We start from the raw sequence: 27221 nt of genomic DNA, 5'->3' as shown, positions 1-27221 counted from the left end.
CAGGTTCTCCACGTCCCTCTTGAAGTGCGGCGCCCAGAACTGGACACAGTACTCCAGCTGCGGCCTGACCAGCGCCGCATAGAGGGGGAGCAAGACCTCTCTGGACCTGTTAGCGATGCCCCTGTTGATGTATGATGGGTGCGGTTGGCTCTGCCTATTGCTTCATCGCATTGGCGACTCATATTCATCCTGGAGTCAATCCTGACTCCAAAATCCCTCTCTGCCTCTGTGCTGCCGAGAGGGTCAGCCCCTAACCTATAACCTTAATGCTGATTCCCTCTCCCCAGGTGCAGCACCCTACACTTGTCCTTGTTGAACAATCCTGTTCAGATCCGCCCACTTCTCCAACCTATCCAGGTCTGCCTGGATGCGGTCCCTGCCTGCCGGTGTATTCACTTTACCCCACAGCTGGGTGTCATCAGCGAACTTGAACAGGGTGCTCTCCACACCCTCATCCAGGTCACTAATGAAGATGTTGAACAGCACCAGCCCAAGGACCAAGCCCTGAGGGACTCCGCTGCCCACACCCTCCAAGGTCGACATCAACCCATCCACCACCACCCTCTGGGTGCGCCCCTGGAGCCAGTTTGCCACCCGTGTGACTGCATTCGTCAATGCCACAGTCACTCAGCTTGCCCACCAGAATTGGGTGGGACACTGTGTTGAAGGCCTTCTGGAAGTCCAAGAAGATGACATCGACTTCTTCCTTCACATCTAAGCTCTTTGTTACCTGGTCATAGGACGAGACCAGGTTAGTCAGGCAGGATCAGCCTGGCACAAACCCATGCTGGTTACCCCTCAACATCACTTCCCCTGCAGGGCTCTCACAAATGTGGCCCTTGATAATTTTTTCAAAGACCTTCCCCAGGATAGAAGTGAGGCTGACTGGCCTGTAGTTGCCAGGATCTTCCTTCCTCCCCTTCTTGAAAATAGGGACCACACTGGCCCTTTTCCAGTCCTCAGGGACTTGGCCTGTGCACCAGGAGTCCTCGAACAGCCGTGCCAATGGCTCTGCAGTGACACCAGCCAATTCCCTCAGGACTCACAGATGAAGGTCATCTAGGCCCACCGATTTGGACACATCTAGGCCCTCCAGGTAATCCTTAACTAGGTCTGAACTAACAGCTGGGGGACTCGCATCCTTCCTGGGCCTCTCTACCCTGTCACCCGAGAGCACCCCATTGTCAGCAGACAGGAACATGGAGGCAAAGAACTTGTTGAAGAGTTCTGCCTTCTCTCGCACGTCCATCACCAACTGCCCTGCCCTGCCTCGTAGGGGTCCAATGTTACCCCAAGACTTCTTCTTGCTACCTATATACTTGAAGAAGGACTTTTTGTTATCCTTAATCCCAAAAGCTAATCTAGCTTTCATCACCAAATCCCTACAAGCTTGGGTCAAGGGGGTGTACTCCTCCTTTGTCCCTGCCCCCTGCTTCCACCGCCAGTACGCTTTTTTCTTTGCCCTCGGGCCAGCCTGGATATCCACGCTCGGCCATGAAGGTTTCTTGGACCCTTTTCCTGCCTTCCTGAGCAGAGGAATTGCATCCTGCTGTGCCCCAAGGATAGCATCCTTGAGGAAGGACCACCTTTCCTGGACCCCCATATGCCCTGGGCTCCGAGTGCCTCCCTGACTACTGCCCTGAGCACATTGAAGTTGGCTTTCCTAAAGTCAAGCATTTGCGCTGTGCTAGTTACCCTCCCCACCTTTCTCTGAATAGCAAACTGGATCATTTCATGATCACTGTCCCCTAGCCTCTCTTGTACTAGCACCTCCCCCACCAGGTCACCCCCAGAGGCTAACACCAGATCCAATATGGTGTTTCCCCTAGTGGGGATGAGTACCTCCTGCACGAGGTGTAGGTCCTATATGCACATCAGGAACCTTTTGTGAGTGGCTAGACCTGGCCGACTCCTTCTCCCAGTTGATGTTAGGGTAATTCATATCCCCAATGACCACAACATCCTTTGCATGCACGGCCTCCCCCAGCTGCCTGGAGAATTCCAGATCCAGCTCTTCCTCCTGATGTGGTGGCCTGTAGTAAACCCTTACCACCAGATCCCTCTCCCCCTGCCCTCCCTGGAGCTTGACCCACAGGGTCTCAGTTAAGCCTTCCTCTGGTCCCATTTGGAAGGCAGAAATGGTATACTGTTCCCTAACATAGACTGCAACCCCCCACATTTTTTCCCCTTCCTACCTCTTCAAAACAACCTATAGCCCTCTATGTCTACTGCCCAGTCAAAAGTGTCATCCCACCAAGTTTCCACTAGGCCAACCAGGTCGATTTTACTACCTGCAAGCAGGAAAGCAAGCTCCTCCTGCTTGTTCCCCATGCTTTTTGCATTAGTGAAGAGACACCTTAATCCCCCTGTGGAAGCCCTGGGCACCCCCCTTCCTGAGAGACAACTGGTCCCTTGATATATACCTGAGCTCTTACCTGGGCAGGTCCTACACCTGGTTGAGTTGTCTCTTGCTCCTGTGGATCCCCAACCCCTGATGAGCTTAGTTTAAAGCCCGCTGGAGGAGGTCAACTATCCTGTAAGAAAACAAACTCTTACCTTTGGGGGAGAGATGGAGACCATCATGCCCCAGGACACCCTCTGCTCTGAAGTGTGGGTTGTGGTCCAGGATGCCAAATGCTTATGAGTGTTCAGTTAGTTTTATTGCTATGATTTGAAGCAGGAGTCCAAATCCTAATTTGGATTCATGTCAAAGGCAACCCCAGATGATTCAGCTGTAAACAGGGACCTCATCATTCAGGCAGGGGTGTCAAAGGCAGCCAGATGTGATATTACTCACATAATTCCCTTCGGTGTGCTTCATTTGTTAGCTACAGAAACTGCTGTCTAAACCACAGCAACCCAATGGGCCATTAGGCTCAGATGGACCTTTGACCTGGACTAGAATCATAATTTCCTTCACCAACATCTCCTTTCTAATACATTGTTTTGAATGTTGGGATAGGGACTGACTGGCATGAGGCTTAATATCCATTTCTCCTAGTGTCTGTCATGATTTTCAGCATATATACTCATTGTTTCCATTTCTGACTACTTGGTGCCACAAGTGAGGTGGAATAATTGTGCTATTAATTATTGCAGTTTTGATTACAGGATGCAATTGTCATTACAGTGGGAAGTCAATCAATGTACTGTAAGTGGAAGCCCGCTGGTACTTTCCAATGGTCCTTGATTAAAAAGGAAGCTCTTGGCCATCTCCTAGCAGCAGGAAAGGAAACAGCTAGGATGGAAGTGAGCCATGTGCCAGGCTTTCTGTTCCAATGAACTGTCTCTATTTTATTTTAGATTTTTTCCACAGTACTCTTACTTCTTCATTCAAAAGCACCCCTCTCTTGCTAGTAAGCTTCTCCAAATTTCCCCAACAAGACCATTCCCACTACAACCTTTTCCTTTCAGCTAGAAACCATCAGTTGGTTAGCAACCTGCTCTGAAAACTTCCTTAAGGACAAAATAAATATATATTTTTAGGTATAACTCTTCATCGGCTTTCATGGACCTGCTGGCCTCTCTAGGCGCCATCAACTTATGTCACTGTGAATTACTGAAAACACTACTGAGACTAAGGATAGAAAGAGTTTTATAAACTCAAACTGGAACAGTTTATAAAACACTATTTTAGTCTTATGAAGTGATGGTTCAACCTCAAAATGTTCAGCTCCTCCTTTCAGAAGGAGATTTCAAATTTGGACGCATATACAAAACTGCTGGACCTCTTTAGTATGGCAAATAACTTTGCAAATTGTATAGGAAAAAAATAGATCAACCCTTTTCCCTTCCAGGCATAATCAAAAGAAAATAACTGAATTCTTCTGAACTTTAATAGTTTAGCATAATTTTGAGATTCTAATTTGAGTTTTTTCTCTTATTTGAGACATAGCTCATCTTTAATGAAGTTTAGAGTAGGGAGTTAGCTTATATTATTATTTCACTATGCCCAGGCATAAGTGGAGATGGATGTATTTTTGGTAACCTCTACTTTTAAATGATCTGTTTAATTATATTCTTTATTTATAGTCCAGATTGGATGTGCTACCTGAAATGCAATATAGAAGAGGAGCTTGGTGGTGTACCTATTGACTATACATACTCCAGAGTTAGGGGAAACAATGCAAGGGTGATGATGATAAACTTAAACCATAGCTAACTTACTGAAAGCATTTGTCTCATGATTTCTACTGAGTTCATACTGCAGTGAAAGATCCTGAAAACTCTCTTAAACCCTTCTCCCCTTGGAAGCCTTGCTAATACATCCATCTTTTAGTTTGTTTAACATGAGAGGGGCTATAAGGAAAACACAGATGCAATTGTCATAAGAACAAACCTGTGGGCTCTCTTGATATCAGAAATCATTACAAACCTCTGGTAATAGGCCTTGGGCTGTTTCCTATAGCAACCCACACATTGCTAGTTTGAAAAGCATTCAGTAACGGGTTGTAATTGATAGCTAGAATGCAAAGAGATGGCATCTTTCTTCATTAATAGTGTACAAGTTATAATTATAGGAAAAAAGATTTGCAGCAGAGCACTCACAAATTTGTTTGGAGCTTTAGAAACTGGTCAAACCTTTGTCATCCTAATAAATGTAACAGGATGGTAGGGACTGCAGCAGAGTCCGTCAATCCTGGATAGGCCTCATCAGCCATCTTTGGAAACACAGATAAGACGGAAGATGATCAGATCATCCTCAACTGCAACATATTGCTGGAGGTGGTAGAGAGGATGGGTTTGAAATGTCCATGTTCTGTTTCAGCGCCAGGATTCCCTCAGGGTAAGAGAGCTGAGAATGTTTCTGGCTCTGGGTACCTGGAACAGATCTTCAGCTACCTATTGAGGAGAGGGTTACAGTCCTGTCCAATGAAAGCTCCTCCCTGAGAAGTCAATCTGCTTATATTGATGTTAGTGAAAAGATAATCTCATGATTCTGACTTTAAGCAGATTAATACCTAAGAACATGAATGTCCTCTGGATGTTCTTATGACAGTAGATCCTCTCGGAAATAAATATCTCCAGAAGGAAGGGAATCCGTGGGAGGGAAGCCCTTCTGCCTTTACTCAAAATATGCCTTGTGCCCTGCACCATTCTTCTGTTTGCAAAGGAGATCTGGGTATGTAGCAGGGTAGTAGAATTATTTCCTACAACATAGATGTGATAGAAAAGAATCAGTTGCATTCATTTATATTTAATTTTGAAGTGTATCTCAGCCTAACAAATGTTGGTTTTGCTCTCTCTTAAGGGAGAGCCAGGATGAAGGAGCAAGAAGAGACTCCTATATAAGTGGGAGTTCTGATGGGAATAAAATTGCATGCCTGAAGAGGAGAGAAGAAGCTGTGGGGGAAGAGGAGGTGCCTATCTTATAATGATCAGCTGATTGAAGAGGATATATGCCACTAGATAAAGTCTTTTTGAAGTCTACAGTGGTACAGAGAACTGAAACAAGTCAGTGCCTTAACCCCTGGGCCATCTTTCCTTATTAGTTCTTTATCAAGTCCTATGGGAATTAGTTTCTATAGAACTTTTTTGTAAGTGTATGTATTTTTATTAATCAGCTTTCTTTCACCACTTGCACTGAAGGTGTAGCTAAGAGAACTCTGGCACCCATCTCTATGTTAGATGTGAGATAAGAGACACTTTTACAAGAAGAGTGGCTATTTAAATGAAATAAAGAACTTTACCCTTTATCTGGAATTAAAAAAAAACAATCACGCATGCAAAAAGCAAACTGCATATGCCTTAGCTGCAATAAACCAACCATCTCAGTGGAGTTGGGGTGGTGTGGGTACTAAGACACACAGCTGACAGCCCAGAGGCCATAACAGAAGTGCTCATGGCATGGCCTGCCAAATTCCAATGAATTTGTGAATTCTGCTAACTACCTTGTCATAACAAAGACGAGAAGGAGGAGGAAGGAGCAATCTTGGAATTGGGTGGTGGGAACTTGTCAGTGACAACTCAGTTTTTAAGTTAACCATGAGGGTATATTCTCCCATCACATTTGAACCTACAGCCCTGGAGACCATGGTGTAGAATAATCTTTCTTCCTTTGTGGAATGGCAGTGAGACAGGCAGCATGTCTCTGGTGTGTTGATGCACATGTAGGAGTAGCCTCTGCTATGCCCTTTATGATATGGCCTCTTCTTATGCTGACTTCAGTCTCTCAAACAACGTAGAAAAGCTCCTTCCCATTTTAGTACTTCATCTCACTGCTGATTCTCTACAGGACCCAAGTGTTTGGGTGGACACTCTCTCCTTCCACACCTGTACAGGGCCTGCCATGGTCTGTGCCCCAGAACAGTACTAGACAGAGAAAAATGACAAAAGGCTACCTTTCAAAAGGCACTTATTAGGGCTGCCAATTAATCGCAGTTAATGGGTGCAATTAAAGCAAAAAACAAATCTGAGAGTTAATTTTTAAATGAGCATTAATCACATCCATTTTGACCAGGGGTTGGGAAGATAGGGCCAGCAGAGCTGGGCAGAAGCTGCTGGTTGGCACAAGGGAAAGGTAGAACCTCCCCCTCACTAATGCTGGTCCCTTCTTGCTACAGCCACCCAGAGCCCACGGCCAGGCTGTCCTGTGGTGCCTCTCCTCCACCATTATTGCCCCTTCCAGGCCTCCCAGCAGGGAGTCACAGGGCAGCCCAAGTCCATGCTCCAGGTGGCTACAGCAAGAAGGGCCCACAGTGGCAAAGGGGAGAGGCCACTTTTCCCTGTTGCTAGTAGCAGGAAGGAGCCACAGGGTGGATGGGATCTGGGCTGTTGTCGGGGGTGGTGCTATTTTTTAACTGTGCAGTCAAAATCAGGATTAATTTAAATTATTTGTTTAAATCTTACAATTAATTGCGATTATTTTTTAAAATCATTTGTCAGCCCTAGTAATTATCAGAGGCATAATGATGCAGCTGGGTGCCCAAGACAGCTGCTACATGCAGGTGAATCAGCAATTTAAGGTTGCCACTGTGGCAGGAAGCCACCTCTGTTTCTCCCCAAAAACTCTACTCTGTGACAGTTTGGTTAGGATGGGCCCAGCAGAGGATACACACCTTACCCTATCTCTTTAGATAACCTGAGCTGGATACATTCCTGAGGGAGGGGGGAAACCTGCTTCCTCTGCCTCCATGACTGGCTGGGTGAGGGGCTTGGGCACCCTGGTGAGCTAGAGTCTGCCAGGCTGCCCAACAACCAGTGATGCATTTCAAATTGGTTGGCTGACAGTCAACAGGAGCTGGCATCCATTGGACCAGATAAATGGTCTATAAGGGGCTATATAAGTTAATGACTGCCCAGGAGGAAGGGGCAGCAGCCATGAGGAAAACTCAGAGAGAGAGAGAGAGAAGAGCTGGACCATCTGAAACTTGCTCACTCTCTCTCAAAGCTCATGATCAAGGAACTGCCTGCCTCCAGAGGAAATCTCCACCTGCCTCTGGATGATATTTGCGGGTAAGCTACCTGAGATCTAATAGATATATAGCTTGCAGTAACTCAGATGCATGATCAAAGACAACTCCAGCCACCCTGTTTGCTCTATGGGATTTCTCTGCTACTACTCAACTCTGTACCCTATTCCAACCCTACTCCTTATAACCAATAAAATTCTCCTTTGTACCTAGCATGGGAGACTTATTAGGAGTGGGTCTAGATTATGCCTTGGGGGGGGTGGGCCTTCATTCAGCTGACTAAAGGAGACCACTACTTGTGTTTCTGACTGAGGGAAGCACTTCAGGTTCTTGAAGTGAGTCAAGTACCCCGTGTTTCTGAGAGGGTGCGGAGCCAGAATCAAGCCCATCCCTAGGTGGTGGCAGCTCTACCCCCAGGCTAGTGGGTATGCTCCAGGAAGGGGGTCAGCCAGACATGAGGCACCTCCAGGGACACACTTTGAGCCTGGAAGGTGGTCAGGCACAGTGAGGTGGGTGGCTCAATACAGGAGCACCCCCTACTGGCCTGCCACAGCCACCATGCCAGTGGTGTGATTTATCTGCTGACCCCCTTTCCTCCCCAAGTTGGCACCCAGGGCTGCTGCCCCAGTTGCCCTACCCCAGTTAAACCACTGGCAATTATAATACACAGGGCTCATTTGTAGCTCCCCACCTCCCACTCCACAATTTCCTTAAACTCAAGTCAATGGCAACACTTCTGTTGATCTTTACGTTGCAAGGTTGATTGTATGCATTTTGTTCCCTGACACTTACAGAAGCTGGAGTTGTTCAGCTTTCAGAAATTATTTGTATCTTCATTGTTTGATCCAATCTGGATGGTTTGTAGTTGACTTACTCTTCCTCTGAATCAGTGCAAATTGCAGGGATCAAATTTAGTCATAATTAGTTAATATGCAGTAACACAAGTGTAGATGTGACCCAGCACTAAGTTTAGTGCCAGGTCTGCCCAGCCACTAGGGGGCCGGCCTTAGCCCAGCTCCAGGGCTCCTGACTGCCCCCACTCCTTCTCTGACTTGCCTGCAATCCCTTGGCCCTAGGTTCCCCCCGCTACAGCACATAGACAAGTGGGACACAGTTCAGATGTTTATTGGATAGACCATGTTCCTGCAGCTGGGCAGCCCAGGGAAGGTTGATACTGGTGGCGATGCAGCTCTCACACTCCATGGAAGGTCAATAGTGGTGGCAATGTTCTCCTCAGCAGCAGGAGGTAGGGACATGTAGCACTGCTACAGGTAGCCATCCAGGTGGTGGTGGATGTTACAGGAAAGCTCAGGCTTGCCCCCTGTGCTCTAGGAGCTCAGGATCCCAAACCAGAAACACAGGTATGCCCAGGACACCAGGAGGATTGGCAGCAGCAGCAGTGCATAGTGGCTTGGGTACCCCTCAGCGTGCATAAACAACTCATTGCACACCACCTTGAGCACACACAACAGGAGCACAGTGGCAGGATGGGAGGGGGCCAGCCCTCGGATGCCTCCCTGAAGAGGCCCTCAGTGGGAAGGGGAGGGGTGTGTCCACCCCCTTGCCCCAGTTTTCAGGGAGTCCCATGCACTGGAGTGGCAGTGCAAGGCTGGGCAGCAGGGGCAGAGTGGGGAAGTGGGGTATGGAGCAGCAGCAGAAGGTGCTGCCAGCAGCAGGTGCTGCCAGCAGCCTGGACTATCCTGCCCTGGGAAGGGGACAGGGGAGGCAGGTTGTCTGTGGCCAGCACTCAATGGTCCTCCAACCCCAGGGATGGGGGGAAGGGGGGGCTTGGCTGGTGGCTGCCTGAGCCCAGGCACACAATGGGCCCTTCTGCTCCAGTGGCTGGTGGCAGCAGCAGAGGAGCAGGAGGCATGGGTGCAAGCACAGGAGGCACAAGTGCAGGCTTTGTGTGCAAAAGTTGTCACTCGGGAAACTGCCTGGGAGGAAGCATGGGCCCAGGCACTGTGGGACCACTGGGCATGAGTGAAGACCATAGCTCAGGAGCAGTTGGCCATTGAGACCCGGGAAGTGGAGGCTGAGGACCCTGACTACTAGGCCCTGAACACTCTCCTGGCCTGGTGGCTGTGTCCATGTTCCCAGTTCCCAGCCCCTGCCCATGGCCCTGCAGGGCCCTTGGGTCCCATGCACCATCCAACAGCAGGCCCCCAGCTGGGCCTGGGAGGAGGTTCTTTGGCACCTTCTGCCTACCACACCTGGTGCTCTAGCCCCTGCTGGTGGGTGCATGGCTCTTCTGGGTCCTGGGTGGGAGGGGTCTACTGGGACTAGCTGGGCCAGCACCATGGCCAGCAGGAGTGTGGGGTGCTTGGCATTGCTCCCAGGGCAGGGCAGGTGAGTGGGGTACTGGGCATCACTGGCAGGGGCACAGGCAGGGGCTGAAGCAGCCATGGTCTGGGGAAGCAGGATGGCCAAGGAGAGAGCTGTTGTGTGCTGGCCCTGTGCTGGGCACATGGTTTCTGGGCAAGAAAGAGGCTGGCCAAGGATTAGAGCATGGGGCGGTGTTTCCAAGATGGCTGCCAAGTGCTGGCAGCTGGCTCTGGCTTCAGCATGGATGCCAAGTGCTGGTAGCCATGTAACTGGAGGCTGGAGCTCCCTCGGTGGCTAGAGGGGGACATAGCAGGGCTGGAGGGAGTTGGCACTAGACTTAGTAAATTAAGTTGCAGTGAATTTAGTTGTGACTAATTGTATATGTAGACATGCCCACTGTGTAATTGTATTGGAAAGCTGCTATTACCTCCTTATCAGTGGTCATAAGCATTCCTTTTACGTAGGATCATAGGAAAGTAGGGTTGGGAGGGACCTCATGAGGTCATCTAGTCTAGCCCCCTGTTCACAGCACAACAACTCTGACTAAACCATCCCAGTATCATCTAACCAAAGGTTCCCACTCTGTGGTACATATAACACCAGTGGTATGCAGACAACCTGTCAGTGGTATGAGTTAGCAGATTTATTATAATTACTTTATATGACAAAAATTTGCTGGTGGTACTTAAGGTTGTATTGTTTTAAATTGGTAGTGCACAATCTGTCAGAGTTGGGGAACCGCACTCTAACCTGCTCTTAAAAATATCCAGGGATGGAGCCTCCAAACTTATCTAGGTAGCCTGTTTCAAAACTTAAGCACCCTCATAGCTGGAAAGTCCTTCCCAATTTCCAACCTAAATTTTCTCTGCTGCAGTAATTGAGGTCATTGCTTCTAGTACTGTCACTGATGGCCACAGAGATCTGTCTATCTCTGACAGCTTTATAAACTCCCTTCAGTTACTTGGATCTTGTTATCAATCTCCCTTCAATCTTCTGTTCTCCAGTAGTCCTTGGCTTTCAGTCATAGAAATCACAATTCTATAGGCTAGTTGTTTAGCTGTGCTAGTGCTGCTCCCACTTCCGTGGTTATGAAACCGCACTCAATACTCAATACCCAATACTATTGATGCTGTGGGGATTCATTGTATGAGATGATTATACTGCATGCTTTATGGGGATTCTTCTAATGGTGATTTATGGCAACAAAAAAAAGCACAAAACAGTTGAAATAAGACTAAAGCCCAGTTCCACTGAATGAGTGAAATCTATATTTTATCAACTTTAATGCTTAGGAAGTTTATTAGTAAACTAGTGAATTACCCATCAAGAATGACAGATGAATTTCAAATAACAAAAACAAACAGATAGATTTTACTTTTAGATTTATTAAATAAATTAAATATTTATAAAACTAAAATAAAATAGGCTGAACATTTGGAAATACCAATCCCTTCCTGCACTTACTCTCATCCAGTGGGATAGAGGCAGACCTGCCCATGCTGCTGCCTGCACGCCTCTTTGCTGGGCAAGGGAAGGCAAGCTCCATGCCTTGCAACAGCTGCCCATGTCCTGGGGCTTTGTCTGCACCACCCCCAGACACCTCCTTCCCTGCTCAGGGCTCAGGATGGGGCCGCCACTGCTTGCCCACTGCTTCATGCCTCTGCCTGGCTCCCACTTTTTCTCAACTAGCCCCTCACTCTGCCCTCCCTGCCACACCAGGCTTGCTCCTGGTTCCTCCTTCCCTGCTCCGGGCTCGGGACGGACCCACCACTGCTCTCCCAGTGCCTCGTGCCTCTGCCTGGCTCCCGCTTTTCATCAGCTGACTCTTCCCTCTGCCCTCCCTGCCACACTGGACACCTGGTGCCCTCCAGGAGGAGCTCAGTAGAAACAGCCCTAGACCCTGACTTTTTCCCAGTTCTGGAAGTTGAGATCATCATGGTCACTAAACAAATGCTAAGGTTTAGCAAAAACATTTCTCTGAAGATACAAATGTTCTATCTCTAACAGTTTTTAAGCTGTTTGCATTTAAAGGGTGCTACAGACAGACAGACGGACTAAGCTCTATAGATAGATAGATAAATAGATAGATTTGTTGTCACTCAATAGCAGTTATGGCTGCTATTGTGGATTCCTAGGGATCCTAACATACAATGTATACCCTAATATGCAAATGGCTGCAAAAGTAGTACTTTTTAAAATCTATTATTTCTTAAGTACTTCCATAATACCTTATAGGAAGCAAATTGAAGAGGCAGGTATATAAATTACCAGTGTTAAAGATAGGTTTGTGTTTATAACAATCCTGTTGCAAATAATGACACAGACTGACTGCAAGGACAAGTTCTCCCCTCAGGCACTAGTTGTTTTTTTTTTTCCCCCTCCAGAAATATTTTACCTTAATTTAACTATTCAGTGTTTGGATTGACTATGGGATATATTTATAGCACACCCATAGCAGGAATTTACGTAGAAATGCTAGTGGTTTAAAATCTTAAAGGGACAGGATGTCCTTGTGCTTGAGGTATCAGATTTGGACTCATCAGAACTGAATTCATTCTCTGGCTGTAGTTTTGGTACCTTGAGACAAGTTATTTAATCTCTGTATACCACAGTTCCCTCCCTGAAAAATTGAGTTTATGTATGCTTTCTTCTCAGAGACATAAATACTAGGGTGCATGCCCTGGGCGACAGGCTAGGCTGGCTGAAGCAGTGGCAATGGCAGCTGGAGAAGTTGTCCCAGTTGTCCACCCCTTCTTATGCTGCTGTTTCTACTATTCTCTTTTTATCCTCTCTTTGTTAACTGTAAATACTTTGGGACATGGACTGTCTCACTATGTGCCAAGCAAAATGAGGCCCTCATCTTGGCTAATAAATGATACTGCTGATGCCTAACGTACGTGGTACATGGAGCAAAGTGGCTCTACTGCTCTCCCATGTACCAGGTAATTGCCCTTGAAAGTGCCCATGCTGCAATGGCACACCAGCTTGTCAAAGGAAAGCTGCTGGAACCTATTGCAGCTCAGAGGCAGTGGCTGGAACTGAGAGTGAAGAGGTTGGTCCAGTGCTACATTTGAAATGAGGGGCTAACACCTTCCCGTTCTTTGTCCTGAGAGTTAATCTGTCTCTGTTAAAAATGAGAGTATGGATAGATCTGTGTGTGTGTTTGTGTGCGTGTGTGTTTAACAGATTAAGTTAAAAACAATCTTTATCGCTTCATTTAACTAAAGCATTTTTCCAGACAAGTTCCTCTGCTCGAATGTTCCTTCTAATTACCATTTTCCCTTTACAATATGTTGTGTCATGCTGCTTAGGAGAAAGCTCATAGTGAGAGAGAGCACTGGGGTTGTGAAGGAAATATGTCCTGGCTATTAGAAAGTTCAATGAAGCGCTGACTTTTATATTATCATGTGGGGATGGGTGAAACGGTCCAGAAAAAATACCCCCAGCTGAGCACCAGTGAGAGGCTGGAAACTTCAGTTTCACAACTGTTTTTTAAGATTTCTCCATCAGTTCTAACATGTTTTGGGCTTTTTTTCCCCTATTGTAATATATTTATTTGAACCAGATGGGCCCTAGGAGTGGAGGGTTTTTTGGTATGTGAAATTATAGTAATTGTCACAGAGCCTTCCAGTCCAAATGCTTCATGTTTTGAGCACTCCTGGCTCTACTGTCAGGTTATATGGGGCCTTGCTCTACTCCAGAGAAATGGACTCAGAATAATATTTGTTTACTTTCATCCCAGTTTCAAGAGCCATGTACAGCTGTTAATTTAACAGTTTGGTGCTTCAGCCTTTCACAGGCATGGGCAGGTGTTTTACTACCTTAAACAGTGAGCTTAGTTTTCAGAATACTAGCAGCAAGACTTCTAGGAACAGGAGAGAGGAGAGGGCTGCCTGCATGCTACTGAACAGGAATGGATCAATAGTGAAAAACTGAGGGCATATCCAGACCAGGAGTCTTGTCATGAAAATACACCTCTCCTACCTGCTACCACTCCATGCATAACAAATGCTGAAAAAATGTAACATAGATCTGTGAGAGTGACTCTGGATCTGCCCTAGACACATGCTGAAAAGTAGGTACTTCAAATTATTTTTGGTGGATGTGGTGGATTTAGTGGATGTGGAATGGGACACTTCTTAACTGAGTTTAGCAAGTATAAATTCAGTGCAACTGTCTGAGTCACTGCCCTGCTGGGAGGAAGAGAAGGACCATGTGAGTCAGGCCTTCTGGAAATATTTTGCCAGTGTAGTGGAAAAGTAGTTTTAGTACTTCATGGGTAAAGGCAGGAATTTGTTCAAGACAGTCAGTTGCCACATAAGCTCTAGGCATGCTCTTTAGCTATAGTCTGCTGCAAAGCCCTCAATAGATATGAATATAAGGTAGTTTCTATATGGGAACTTATCAAAGGTGTGCCTGTGGCAGGATCCTGCCCCTAATGGTGTCTAGAACTAGATACTGCGAAGGAGAATGTTGAACTCATTTTAGGTACTCAACTGTGCAGGTGCAGGAAGGAACGCTCTTTCAATATTGTATCTTCCAAAAGACTGATAATCTTTACAATTGTCAAACCACATTCTGAAGTTCTCACCCAAAATGTCTATGCATAAGACAACTCCCACTGAAGTCCACAAGAAACTTTTCATTGATTTCAGTGGGAGTGTTTTGAACCCAGGTGGCAAGAAGATGGGTATTTTATTTTTGTCTTCCATTCCCTCCATAAACTTGTTGGATGTATTGTCAAAAAGAAGTAGAAGCACTTGGGAAGCTTATTATTACATTTATTAATTTTATTGTGAATGAATGTATTTATTTGCTCTTTATTTCACAAGTCCTTTTATCTTACAGCAAGGAATTCAGGCTCAACATTACTACTACCACTTTTTCTCAGACCAATTTTTCCATTTCAAACACCTACACTTACCACTTGCTGTTCTCCCTTTCAGCATGTCCATTATGCTACCCTGTCATCACCTCACAGTATTTTGAATTCCTCGATCACAGAAAACCTTTGAATTTGATTGGTTTTAATATTAATTATGATTTTTTTTAAATTTTCCCTAACTATAAGACATTCTTATAACGCTGAAAAGTATTATGTGATGAATTGTTACTGCCATCAACAATAAAAAAATCTACATCCATTTGGGAGTCTATATAAAGTTAATCTTGGATTGAATAGGGTGCATAGTGAATTAGGATAATTGTGGTAATCTTTCTGCTCTGAAGACTGTATATGTGTAGCACAGCATGTGAAGGAACAAGTGAAGGCCAGTGGTTAAAGCTAACCTTCAAACATGTATGCCAGCTATAATAGGTTTTGACACCATGAAAACATAAACCTGCTTTGAGCAAAAAACCTTGTATTTAAAATCAATTTTCATCAAAGCATTACAAACTACAGCAATGCTAATAGTCAATAACTGCAGCTAGTCATGGATTATCATAGAAAATTAAGGTTGGAGGGGGCCTTAGGTCATCTAGTCCAACCCCTGCTCAAAGCAGGACCATCCCCAACTATATCATTTCAGCCAAGGATTTATCTAGATGAGTCTTAAAAACTTCCAGGGATAGAGAGATTCCACAGCTTCCCTGTGTAACCTATTCCAATGCTTTACCAACCTCCTGGTGAGAGAGTTTTTTTCTGATATTCAGCCTAAACTTCCCTTGCTGCAACTTGAGACCATTGCTTCTTGTTCTGTCATCTGCCACCACTGACAACAGTCTAGCTCCATCCTCTTTGGAACCACCCTTAAGGTAATTGAAAGATGCTATTAAATTCGCCTTCAGGCTTCTCTTCTCTTCTCTCTGCAGACTAAGTAAGCTCAGTTCCCTCAGCCTCTCCTTATGAGTCATATGCCCCAGCTCCCTAACCATTTTTGTTACCCTCTGCTAAACTCTATCCATCATCCTTTCATCCTTTCTGTAGTGTGGGGCCCAAAACTGGACATAGTACTCCAGATGTGGCCTCACCAGTGCAGAATAGAGGGAATGATCACTTCTCTCAGTCTGCTACTAATATAGTCCAGTATGCTGTTAGCCTTCTTGGCAACAAGGGCACACTGTTGGCTTATATTCATCTTATTGTCCACTTTAACCCCCAGGTCCTTTTCTGCAGAGTTGCTGCTTAGGCAGTCGATCCCCAGCCTGTACCAGTGCATGGGATTGTTCAGTCCTAAGTACAGGACTTTGCACTTGTCCTTGTTGAACCTCATGAAATTTTGTTTGGTCCAGTCCTCCAATTTGTCAAGGTCCCTCTGAACCCTAGCCTTACTTTCTAGCATATCTACTAGGGGTGTGCAAAACAGACGTATTTGGTTTGGATTTGGATTCAGCCTGAATCAGAGACAGTGGTTCAATTAGTTGATTCAGATCACCGTCCCTGATTCATTTAGCCGAATCCAAATATGAACATTTGATGCTGATTCAGAGAATAAGTGATTCAGCCATAGACACAGTTTTAAATATTTTTCCTACATACCGCAAGGTACCGAGTGTGAGTCATGATCGCTGCAGTGCTGGGGCAGATGGAGTGTCCCACAGGAGCACAGGGGGGCCCCCTCCATGTTCAGCAGTGAACCCAGAAATACTTCTGATCCATTTATGGGTCTGCTGCCGAGCACGCTGATCCACCTCCCCCTCTTTGGCTGCACTCCCACCAGTTCACCAATCAGTCATGGGGGGGACCCTAGATGCCCCCCCAGACCCAGGAGGCACCAGTCATTGAGCCAGGGGAACATGGAGGGGTCCAACGTGCTCCATGGCAGACCTGGAAGTGGATCAGAAGTGCTTCTGGTCTACTTCCAGGTCTGCTGCCGAGTGCGCTTGGGAGCCCCCCATGCTCCTGCAGGATGATCTATCTGCCCCAGTACCTCAGCATTCACAAGCTGCCTGGGACCTTGAGTTATGTAGAAAAAACATTTAAAGCTGTGTCTATGTCGAAATCGCTGAATCTCTCCGAATTGATTTAGAGGGTTCTGATTCGATTCAGAGAGGTTAAAGGGTCCTCTGATTCTCCACCAAATCAAATCAAGGACTAAAGCTTCACACAGCCCTAATATCTACCATTTCCCCCACCTTGGTGTTATCTGCAAACTTGCTGAGGGTGCACTCCATCCCATATCCCAGGTCACTGATGGAGATATTGAACAGAACCAGCCTCAGGACTGACCCCTGGGGCACTCCACTTGATACCAGCTGCCAACTAGACATCAAGCCATTGATTACTACCCTCTGAGCTCAACAATCCAGCCAATTTTCTGTCCACCTTACAGTCCATTCATCCAACCCATACTTCCTTAGGTAGTCTGCAACAACCTTGTGGGAGACTGTGAGAGCTACACTAAAAAGAAAGGCAATCAGCCTGGTTTCCCAGTCCCCTGGGAACTGTACCTGCATGTCAAGATTCCCCATTTCCCTGTATCACTTCCCTTTGTCACCTGCCACACCTTGCTCTTACTATTTAGTTTCTGGAGGCAGGTGGAAAAGTCAGGGGTTATTCTCATAGGATGTATTAATCACCGGGTTTTTGCTTCTTCCATCCTATCCCCAGAGCAGGTATACCAACTCTGTTTACTTTCTGTCTCTCTTTCTCCATAGTAGCCCTTCTGCTTGAGCACAGCCTTGCTGGGGTTTCTATGTTATTTCCGGATCCTGATTCACTGGAAGGGGCCACTAACTCAAAGCCCACTGACTCCAGTCTTGAAATCTGGGGCTTCTGCCCATCTACTGCCCTTCATGGGCACTAGGCCCCATGGCCATACCTCTACCCTGCTCAAGTTCACAGTCACATCCCAAACCACCAAATTCACTTTCAAAAATCCAAATAAAATGATGTAAGCATCTACTTAACAACAGAATGGTCTTTAATATGCCAAAAAAAAAGGAAAAGGAACAACAAAATTCCAGAAACTGGAAAAAGACATCAGCACCAAAAACATTCGCATAGGCCTATTTAATATATATTTGATGACTTTGTACTGGTAACCCCCAACAGTCTTTGTTTGTTCCCTGTCAGGATGGTTCTCCATGTTTAAAATGTTGATAGGTCCTCTACTATAATAAGTAGTAGGCCTGTGCAAAGCGGCTAGTATTTGCTTCGGATTTGGCTGATTTGGGGGACACTGATTCAATTCGGTGATTTGAATCACTGTCCCAAATTGATTCAGCCGAATCTGATTTGGAGATTTGGCTGCTGCCAAATTGGCTGAATCTCTGAATCAAGCAGGCCCCACCCTGACCTGCTCCCCCAGCCCCATCGATGGCTGACTCACCAACATAGCATCCCGGCCCTTTTTTTTTAAAAGCCCGCACACGCTGGCTCCTGCTAGGGGAGGGTGATCCCCACTGCCCCCCACTACCCCACACTGTGTGGAAGGGGCTCTACAACAACCCACTAGAAGTCCTGACAGCTGCTGCGGCAGCTGGTGAATGCAAGTTTTTTGGGGTTTTTTTAAGAACCAGGACATTGGGGCCAGGTGGGGCAGCGATTGATGGGGCTGGGAGAGTGGGACGGCCATGGGAGTTCATGGCACAGCCCCCCATGCAGCGCAGGGCAGTGCAAGGCAGTGGGACTCACCCCCTAGAAGAAGCTGGTGAATGAAGGGCTTTTTTTTTTTTTTAAAGCTCCAGGATGCCGGGGCCAGGCAAGGCAGCCATTGATAGGGCTAGGAGGGCAGAGAGGGGCTGGGGCCTGGTGGGGGTGCCCCCATAGTCCCCTCCCCACTCAGCAGTGAGTGGGGACTGCCTGAATTTCTGAATCTCCCTGTAGCTTTTCTGAATAAATTCAGAGAGATTCAAATCAATTCAGACCTTTATATTGGTCTCCTGATTCAGTTCGGATTCAAAGATTTGGCTGCCAAATCAGGCCAAATCTTCTCTGAATCAAATCAGCACCTGAAGCTTTACACAGCTCTGATACGTAGATCTCTTGGTACTTTTGAAGCAGGGAGTAGGGAGAAGGCAGTGGGGGAGGGAATGTTGTGATTAGTGAGTCTCAGTGAGCTATAATACTTGAATATAGTTTTGCTGGTCTTGGTTTAAGTTACTGAAATGGAGATAGCCCATAAAATAAAACCTAAACCAATATCAGCACATACTTTATTTTTTTCCTATTGAAGATCCATGTCTGGAAAAGGAAGATAGGCCTAGAATACACTGGTAAGAACTGAGGAACTTTATTCAGTAGGAAGTCAACCCAGAAATATTTTCTGTTTAATGTCTTTTTCCAGTTTCTGAAGAATCATATTTTCTATCCTGACTTCTACAGAACTGCTGTTTAATAATATTTATTATGCCCATAATCCTCCAACTCACTTGGGTGTGTGCACAGTGATTTTTACAGATAAAGCCATCCAAACACACTCCTGAAAGGAAATAGGCAAGGATCTTCCCTGCAGGCTCCAAAAAACTGCAAAACTGTGAGCCTAAAGCTCAAAAGAACACTAAGTAGTTAAAAGCCCTCTCCATCAGAAACAGGGGTGAACTGTCAATTTGTCAAGGCAGGAGAGAGAGACCTTGTGAAGGGAGTCTCAAGGAGCTGGGCCTTTTCATATCCAGGGAAAAGTAAGTCTTAGGGAAAATCAGGCATGCGTACAGTCTATTGTTTTTATGATCTCTTTCTCTTAAACGCTATTGTTCAACAAATTGCTTACTTTATGAAGAGAGTTTGACTGCTGGTGACCATTGTCAGAAATTTGTGTAAAAAGAGCACATTTTAAACAAGTGTTCCCAGAAAGGGAATTGCAAATGTTTGCATTAGAAACTGGTTTCTAAAAGTTATGTTAATCAGGGAACAGAAGCATGTCATGTGACCTGTATGACTTATCAAGGCAGACGGAATATTGAATATCCTTTGTGAACTGCTTGCAGGCAATGTATAGATGAAGAATTATTCACTGAAACTATCCAGAAAATATTTTAAATAATGAACTAAATTCAACAAAATCACCATCTGCCTGTGGATAATTGGAGAACTGAACAAGAGGCCAGACCCATTGAACAGACTATTCACCCAACTCTGTTGGGAACTCTGAGGAGAGCTTATTCATGCTATGTTTTGATCTAGACAGTCTAATTTTGCCCTTCCACAAATGTCAAATTCACTCTCAAGTTCTTCAAAAGGTTATAAAGAAAAAGTATGTTATTGAATTAAGTGGATGCATGTGTGTGTGGGGGGGGTGTACATGTGTATACATGTTTAATACAGATGGGAGGCTCTTGTAAGGATTGTAAATTAAATTGTGCAGTTATTGTGATTTCTGTTGTGATTTTTAAATTTAACTGGCTTGCATTAAATCAGCTACTGAAAAGCCCCATAAAACAACACAGAAAAAGATATAATTCTACATTTAAAAAAATTTTTTTATAGTGATTATAATATAGTGTCTTGCATATATATCTGCAATATTGTATTAATCAATATTAATACAATAAAGTATCATTTATTGAATATAATAAAAATGTGGATTCTATGAAAAGTGTACATCCTCTCCTGTCCCCACAGAAACTTCTGTAATACATCTCCCTTGATCCATTATAGAATATAAACAAAGTGGCATACAGGACCTGATTCCATGCCCATTCAATTTTAATGCAAAGATCACATTGAGGTCATTCAGCTTTAGTCAGGATGCCTGAATGTTGCAGTATCAGGCCCAAATGCCAGAGGGTCCAAGCCTGTGTTACAACATTGGATTATTTTTCTCTAAAGCATATTCAAGGCAACAGGAAATCTCTCATTAACTTAAAGGGCTTGATCCAAAGTCCATTGACTAACTTCACTTTTGTGAATAAATCCTTTGACCACAAAGGAATTCTTCATATGCTTTAAATAATATTACCCAAACTCATGAATCAGTCCTCCCTGAATTAGAGGACTGACTTAAAATATGCAAGAGTTTTAAGAGTAGCTTGGGGGGAGGGTGTCTTCTGGAGCTACAACCTACAGGGTCTATTTTCAGTCTTTACTTTCTGAGCACAATTTGGTTGGTTTATTTGTTATTGAAGGAAAATGTGATTCTCACTTAAGTACATGCCTCTAGGTCCTAGGAGATAGGGATTTAAGGAAAAATGTGCAGGAATTGTCAGTTCTGTTTAAAGCTTTAACATGTAAATGAGTATTTGCAGGATCAAGACAGACTGCAGCAGGTTCGAGAGGTTATTGCCCACCTGAAAGCAGTATTTTATTTCAATCTGAAATACTTTTCTCCACAAGGTGAAAAGTCCAGGCAACAGCTTATGTTCTGACATCAATGTGAACACTGCCTGAGCATGGTTTGCTGTATTTGGCCCCATAGAGTTATTGGTTCTTTATTATTACTGTCATTTACTGTATGTTGGTATGGTGCCTAGCATGATGAAAGACTGAGCTGATTATTCTCTAGTTTCTATTGCAGTATAAATGTTTAAGAATAATTTAATACTTTCATAAGTTCTATCCATTATATTGCATTAATAATAAATTAATAACATTAGCCATCATAATATAGTATTACAACATAGACATGCAATATTTTAGCTAAGGTAAATAAGGTCATTGATTAACAGAAAGCTCACAGTATCACCATGTTTTCAGGTCCAAAACAATGGTCAGATGCATGATAAACCAGAAATTCTTAGGAAAAATGTATTGGGGCATTCACGCCGCTTTGTCAAATTGCTTTAGATGAGTACATATTTTAATATAGTGGAAAACCAGGCTGCTTTTCAAGAAGCTAGAATTAAAGCTTGCTACCCCCACCCCATACTTAATTTTAAGAATTTTCCCCCCTATACTTATTCAAGTTCCCTATAAAAGTGGTAATAATAGTAAGAGAGATCCATTAAGGCAATAAGGGGGTGAACCAAAATGGTTGCTAGCATTTAAACACTGACAGAGGCTTTTGCTTTGCCATTTGTTTTGTGTGTGTGTTGTTTTTTATTTTATTTTTTTGCTTAATTTCCACTCCACCCCCCCACCACATTTCTTTTCTTTTCTTTTCTTTTCTTTTTCCCCCAGGGGAGGAGATAACAAAATTGCAGCAAAAGATTTCAAGATTGAGATTTTAGGTTTCAAAAATAGATTTCCATTTGTTTGGTTTTTCTTTTATATTCACTTCTCTTCATTACCAGGAATTGGAGGTGACAAATGACTTTGTGAAGGGATGAGAATGAGTGCTTCCACAGTGACATTTAAATTGGAATCCATGTTTGATGGCATGCAGATGATTTAAATACATGTCATCAGTGCAAAGCTATAAAAGATTTTTAAAATGCTCTTGCTTCCTTTATTGCTGTTTTAACATGTATCTGGAGAACATTTTAATCCAATGGAACCATTGTAAATAAGTGCAATTGTTTTCTTTCAAGGCCTTACTGCACTTTGTTCCTGAAGTTAAAAATATTGTATGGAGCACATAAACACTCCTGGCCTATTTAGATGCCCGTTGAGGTAAGGGACCCTAATATGTCAACTTCCCATAATTCAGAAAGCATTAGTCACCTATCCAAGTAAAGATGGTGTCACCATTTCTGAAATTGGGGAAATTATCTACCGCAATCAGTTTGTGCCTGACCTGTTGTAGGTACCAGAGCAATCCCTGTTATGTTGTTCCTAATGTCTCTGCCTCTGTCTCAATTAAGGATTGTTTCTTTCATATTCTACTTCTTTTTTTCTGATGGGATGGGGGGAGGGAATCAGTCTATGGATAGGAGTGGAAAATGAATTTTGGAAATGTTTAGTTCCAGATCTCAGTGTGAAGACAATCCTATTTGAATTACTAAGAAAAAAATACTTGATTAAACATGTGTGTTTGTGTGTGGTTAATACTTTTGCCCTATAACAGTGCACCCAAAAATCCCAAAATCCAAATGAGAGTTCAGCAGGTAACCTCCAAATTTCCAATTGCCAGGGCTTTTAGCATAGAAGAACCATCAGAGTTGTTTTGCTGTGTATTATATCATACTGGAGTGTAACTTGCAGTAGATCCAGTGTCAGCAGAAAGATGCTTCCAGAAGTTTAGATGTCTCTCCAAGTCTTACCTGACTAGTCAAACCCTTGAATCTGTGAAATTGAGCTGGAAATGCATGGATAAATTCTCCTCTCCTGACAACCTCAGGCACTTTTCCCTTAGAGTCAGGTTGAAAATATCAATAAACAAGCCATGGTATTTTAGCAATTTTACTTTTAGGCAGTCCCTTATGCCAGTCAGAAAATGTAGTGTGGAAAAGGTATCTGGGAGAAAACACTAGGGGTATGTGAGGTGGGCCCTATTCGATTTGGATTCCGATTCGGCCCGAATCAAGAACAGTGATTCGATTTGTTGATTTGTATCACTGTCCCTGATTCGATTAATTCAAATCTGAATCTCAAGATTCAATGCTGATTCAGAGAATCAGCAATTCATACATAGACACAACTTTTAATGTTTTTAAAAAATTGTTAAAAGCTGTGTCTATGTCCTAATCGCCGAATCTCTCCAAATCGATTTGGAGGGTTCTTATTCGATTCAGAGATATTAAAGGGTCCTCTGATTCAGTTCGGATTCAGAGATTTGGCCGAATCCCCACTGAATTGAATCAGGGATCGAAGCTTTACACAGCCCTAGAAAACACCTATGGGAAATTTCCAGATCTGTATAAAGCTTTAATTTGGGTTTGAAAATAGGGTAAAACTGGGGAGGGAAGGGGAGAGATAGAAAGCTTACTTTAATTCAAGCTTGTTTATTAAGTATTTTAACATGTCATATTGCCTTATTGGATGATTATTGTTAGATTTTCGTAGTGTTAGAGTGACATTGTGCCTATGATGGTCCAGGAATTATGAGAGGCAAGGATTTTTTGGGATGATTCCTGTTTATTGGACTGTCAATGTTTAGAATAAAATTAGACTAGCTTTTGAATGAAAGGCATTCTTTCTCAGGTCTGATCAAGTGTTATAATGCTGGAACTGTTCCAGAAATCAATGGACAATTTATGGAAAGTTTTCATATTTCTCTGCAAAATAATTTTTCAAACCTCTGATTGTTTTTTACCATCAGCTGTATTAAAATACTCCTCCTTGCTAATCTGGTTATCAAAATGCTTGTCAATAGCTTGGCCATCTACTGTTGTCAGCACTTTAGGCTTCATCTGTTTAAGCATCCTGATTTTTATTTATTTTTTTGCCTCTTCATTTCCTCCTTACACTGAATAATACAGCCTTGTCCATGGATCTTGTCTTTCTATTTTTATTTATCATGCCCTTTCTAGCCTTTTTCTTATCTACTCTTTGTCTCCCTAGTCTCAGTTTTATGATCATGCTGCTGCCTGTATTTTCAACACACTCTTATTCTTTTCATGAACCAGCTGGCTGGAGCCACAGCAAACATTCTGGATGAAGGCTGAAGCAAAATCTGTCAGATTGGAATAAGACAGAATCCTTGAATATTTGGGCTCCAGGTCCATGGACAGAACCAGCTGCACTCGCTTCACGTCTTCAAGCCTGTCTCTGCAGTGAGAGCTACAAACTTTTTTTTCAGGGAAAACTGAAATGGTCATGTAATCTCCTTAATACATGACCCGAGGCTTTAAGAAAGATCCTAACAATTGAGCTTTGTGATAAAACCACAAGTGTTGGCAACTTGTGTCTCCTTGCCATCCAGAAGCAGTTTCACCAGGTACCCTGTTCTTTTTAAGATTTGTAGGCTAGATGTGCACACTGAAAGGATTGAAAATAGTCTTGTGACATGGGGGTGCTTACCTGAACTGAAATTCAATCCTCCCAACCTTTTAGTTACTCCAGCATTACTTGTTCAAAGGTATCAGGAGCCACAGTTTTAGGAAACACAAAAGGCAACAGATAAAAGAAAGGTTAACAGATGCTGATGTGGGAGTAACCAGGGCTGTCAGGGAGCGATTAAGCCGCGGAATAATCTTCCACCCGGAGCTGTCAGGGCAGTGTCTAACATTTCATTCAAGGAAAGAGCTCTACATTCCTTATGAGTAAATGACAGAGAAGATGTCAATTAGAGCTTTGCCAGGACTCAAGTACTGACACATCCTGATGGTTTACTCTAAGTTCTCCTGCTGTTCCCTAAAGGAAGCCAGCCCATTAATAACACACAGATGCAGATTAAGGCTGAACTAAAGTAGTTTATTAGCTGGTAGCCATCAACAGGGAAGGAGGTATACACTTTTTTAGAGATGTTACCTTTATACAAGATATTTGAATGACAAGCAAGGATATTTAAAGATGTCACCTTGGTTACACCCAGGAAAAAATGCAGATAACTAGCTGGACAAAGCTTTGTTAATGCATCTGCAGTCTGAGGTGTAGTTACAGCTCTGTGAAATCCTGTGGTAAATAGCAAGTTCACCAATTTTGGGGTGATCAAATCTATTCACAAATTTGGGTTGAATTGGGTGACAAGTTTTGGCAGGGATTAAAAAACCTTATACAATCAAAATATTTGTGTTTAAAAATGTTTCCATTTTTTAAATTGGCCAAAATGAAAAATGGCTAAATGAATACAAAAAGAAAATGAGGCATTTTGTTTTGTGTCAGATTGTTTCATTCAACCGTAATTGACTTTTTGGGGCAACTAATATTTGTGACTCTTGCAGTATGTAATTGTACTTCCCTTAGAGGTCAGCACACCTGCTGTGATGCAGGAGCATTTTCTGTAGGATCACCCAACTTTCTAGTGGCTACCACAAACAAAGATGCATCGGAGATGCTATAACTAATGTCCCTGTTGTTGTTATCATAACACTGTGTGAAGAAAAGGGCTTTGCTACTTTCTCTGGCAGAAAGAAAATTACTTAGATACAGCAGTGTGGGGAATTCTACTGAGAACTTAAGACACAGATCAATTTCCATGGCAGCTTCTTTATGCTTTAAGAAGGTGATTTTGAATCCCTTATCACATCTAGCTGGAAAGGTTTTGTATAAAGATAAACTAATAATTTTGTACAGAGAATCTCCATTGATGCCATGAACTTTGGGAGTTCTTTAAAATGTGGATCTCAATCCAGCCTTTTGATTGCAAAAGTCTACACTCAAATCCTGGGGACCCCTCCCTGAAGAAGCATGTGGGAGGTTAAATTTTAAAATATGGATGCTGTGTGATAATTTGAGTCCATCTCTACTTTTCTTGTATTTTGATTTTTTGAAAGCTCCATTGTATTAGTTCCATTTGAATTGTGGGTTTTTGTATGTTTGTTTGTTTGTTTGTTTTCCCCCCAGCATTAACTTCTCATTAAAAGAAAATTAGCTCTGATTATCCCCTCCTATTCCTTTGGCTATCTTTCTGACTTGCTACAGCCTACAATAAGCCAAACTTCCCCAAAACTTATTGATAGCTTTAAATCTATTGGCAATATCAGATGTTTTCTAGTTCTCAATATGATGACTGTGAAAAAGGTATTCTGTGGACTCCTGTAGGAACACACAAAAGTTGTGTTGTACTTACCTTGCTGCTCTGTCGAGCCAGGATCAGAGCACAATAGCTCTGCTGAACACGAGAAAATACTGTAAGACTCTGACTTCTGCCTCCAACTAATACAACAGGGCTTTTGTTATTTACTTTTGAAAAATTATTTTTCATTACTATCTGATTTGAAAACTAACCATTAAAAATGTGCAGAAGCAGTGACCTAGAAGATGCCTGTGTGTGTCACAAGTGTCTGGGTGCTCCCTTAGTATATGCATGGATTGGCTGTGACTTTAATATGGGTAGAGAAAATATAAACCATTTACAGTACATTAAGTTGAAATAAAAGAGGTACTTTAGTAAAGTAACCCATCTCATGTAATTCCCTGGAGCATGGAGAGAGAGATTAATTTTGATGATCTGACTCTATCCTCTGCATTCCAGAGTCTCTTTATATATCCCTCTGCTCTTGCCTCTGCTTGAATCAGTGATATTTCAGGCCATAAGGAAGTCACACAGCCTAGGTCTATCTAGCCATCTGTCTGGAATTTGCACCCTGCAGTGATTACTAGTTTTCTCTGTTAATCTTCAGCAAAGTATAACTAGTCACTGTTATCCTTGTGTTACCTTCATGTTTGTACTTCTGTGTTGCTGTGTACTCTGCTCTGGTTAGATCTAATCCCTTGAGGTAAACTGGGTTGGGCTGGGAAGCCTTTAAAGAACATACGTTTTTCAGTGAACTCATTAAAATTGGTATGGGTGTGTGGTTCTCCCCCTTCCCCCGCCAAGAATGTTCAGATGCTTTCAACATTTTTTGGGGGGGGTGGAGAGTGAAATGTTAAGAATTACTTTTATAAGAATATTCCACAATTTTTCATCCCTCTGTTGTTGAGCTGTGCTGAGTTGTCATTTGCACCTGTGCAAAGTGGCTATGAAAGGGTGGAAATGCGGCCAAATCAAGATCCTCTGCTTATTGGCTGGGGACAGACATTACAAATAAACTGGTTTAAGTCATCAGAAACAAGTTGCTGTAACAGAACAGATGTTCAGTGCATATAAACCAGTTTGAAAATAGCTGAAACCAGTTTGAGAT

The sequence above is a fragment of the Crocodylus porosus genome, unplaced genomic scaffold (assembly GCF_001723895.1).
Source record: "Crocodylus porosus isolate Cpor-Errol unplaced genomic scaffold, CroPor_comp1, whole genome shotgun sequence".
Classification (NCBI taxonomy): domain Eukaryota; kingdom Metazoa; phylum Chordata; order Crocodylia; family Crocodylidae; genus Crocodylus; species Crocodylus porosus.
The sequence above is the reverse complement of the archived record's forward strand: the minus strand, read 5'-3'. Positions refer to the sequence as shown.